At 47.2% G+C, this 2290-nt stretch overlaps 1 long non-coding RNA gene across 1 annotated transcript; it reads right to left on the bottom strand.

Moving 5' to 3' along the window:
• Positions 1-539: 539 nt before the first annotated feature.
• On the bottom strand, positions 540-1713 carry LOC141808049 (uncharacterized). Its single transcript, XR_012599887.1, has 3 exons — positions 1579-1713; positions 774-833; positions 540-608 (listed from the first exon to the last, which is right to left on the bottom strand). It is a non-coding gene; the product is annotated as an uncharacterized LOC141808049 (long non-coding RNA).
• Between the last annotated feature and the right edge of the window lie 577 nt (positions 1714-2290).

Consider the following 2290-nt stretch of genomic DNA (forward strand, 5'->3'; position numbering starts at 1 on the left):
TCAACCCGGGGTTGCACATATTGTCCTGTTTAAAACACATGCACGTGGCGCTGACTCAATTTAACACAGGCATAGCTGAGGGGAAAGGCTGGGTCACAGGAGTAGCCTTGCTTCCCTTGCAAACACAAATAACATGCATCAACAAGAAAGCAGAAATCCCAGCTCAGGCTGGGGAATCCAATCAGAGCTGAGCTGTGGCTGCCACGAGAGGAAATGATGTTTGATCAGGCTGGAATTACACACGCGAGATGGAGTGCATGCAAAGCCTTTCTCTACAGTTCAGAAAACCAAAACATGATGCTCTTTTCTACTCGGAGCTTCCTCTACTGTCAGACAGAGTCTGGATGCTGAGGCTGAGGAGTCTCCACTGGCTCCTGCTAATGAACTGATGAGACGGCTGTGCTAAGGAGCAGGTGATACAGGGGGACAGTGACAGAGACGTAGGGGCCCACCGTTAGTTACCTGTAATAGCCCGGCATGACGATGTGCACCCCAGCACTGGGCTGACAGATGTCGGGGGTTCTTCTGATCATCCATTTTCCGCCGCATGTCTGTAAAAGGTCCCGTGGCATTGATAACACATTTGGCTCTGACATCAAATTCCTGCCCTATGAAAGAAAACAGCATCAATCACCAGGGGCTATTCATCTGTGGCTGGTGACAAGCCGGATTATTAATTTATCAGCGAACGCCCCCCTCTCGCTGTAATAGAGTGGCTCGAGTGTGTCCATGGGAGACTTCCCAGGATTGTAATTAATAGGAAACAGACATACCTAATTTCCCTCTTGCCTCTTTGTGTCACAGAGGAGCTCAGTGGCAGTGACTGAGGGAGCCTTTAGAAATTGTGGAAGGGGGAAATGTTTGTTAATGTGCTGCTTGATGTGGACGAGGTACAGTATATATATAATGGGATGCATATCAAAAGATACCATGAGGGTGGCGAGTGATCGGTTTTGAGAACAAGATGAATGACAGGCTAGCCTTTCTAATTTGACATGTGATGATCCCACCGCTAAGAGAGGAGGAAGAGAAGTGTGATGGTCAGACGGAAATTCATATTTTTGCTGGAAAAGACAAGGAAAAAAAAAAGGTCCAGTGATGATAAAAGTGTTTCTATTATCCTTTCAGTCTAGGCCCTCCCAATGAGAGGCCCTCCTCTCACATTATTAAAGTGAGACATCTCCTTCAAGAGCACACTCCCATCCTTTAAAACATCAGGGGGTGGTCATGTGTTGAGATCCTCAAATCTTGGTTATTCATGAAATGTTTCAGAATACCATCTTTTACCCTTAACTGCTTTATTCTTCCAAAGCCGGCCTGATGCATGACATTTAAAAGGTAAGTAAGGCCATTTGGAGTACGCTAATTCCGTCTTATGTTCCTCCCTACAAGATCTGAAGCAGCCCTCTACACCATAAAACGCTTATAAAATATTAAAAGCCCCTGCATTAGATGTGCAATGACTATGTGCAAACTACCACTGAGTAAGAAGTGCTGGGAGGGCCCCCGTTGTGCCAGAGAGAAGGAGGGAGACAGTGGGAAAGGAGCGAGGCAGGAAGGAAGGCTTTTTGGATTTACCTGTGATCACATCCCAGCAGTGTGCTTCACAGACCCTCTCCTTTCCCCGTCTGAGGGTCTGCCCTCTTCAGTAGGTGCACCACTTCAGTGTAATTGGCTATGGCAGCCCCATACCTGGCAGCAGTGAGGGCGATGGTGAGGTTCATTCGAGCATCGTTGTGTTGTCCTGCAGCGGGGGGACAGGACCGGAGCAGGGGGATGTGAGTCACCCCGAGCCTGTGACTGGTGGTATGGAAGTGTGTCGGAACCGATATGTCACATCTGTCCCTGTCACTTTGCATCAGCGCGATGGCTGCTCTGGCCACACAAGGAGCACACTTAAAGCCACAGCGGCCCTTTGCCCCCCCCTCTTCCTTTCAACCGCCCCTCCCTCCCCTTCTCCTTTCCGTCTCTCTCCTGTGTGAGGAAGAGGAGCTGCTCCCCAGGAACAGACAAGGAATGCAGGGATACGAAGCAGACGCATCACATCCTAAAATATTGTGAAGATACAGAGACGCTGACAAACCTGACGTGTGCACTGGAAAAAACTAAAATCTTATCAAGTGTTTTTGTCTTATTTTCAGTAGAAGATGCCTTTTAAGACTTAATATGAGCCACATTTAGCTCAGCAGACCAGAAAAAACATCTTATTTCAAGTTATTTAAAGAAAAAAAACGAGGTCTGAATTACTTGAAACCAGTAAAAATAATCTTCCAATGAAACTAGATATTCT

Source organism: Halichoeres trimaculatus, unplaced genomic scaffold (assembly GCF_033239565.1).
Source record: "Halichoeres trimaculatus isolate MK-OKI-2021-1 unplaced genomic scaffold, fHalTri1.1 fHalTri1_scaffold_19, whole genome shotgun sequence".
Taxonomy (NCBI): domain Eukaryota; kingdom Metazoa; phylum Chordata; class Actinopteri; order Labriformes; family Labridae; genus Halichoeres; species Halichoeres trimaculatus.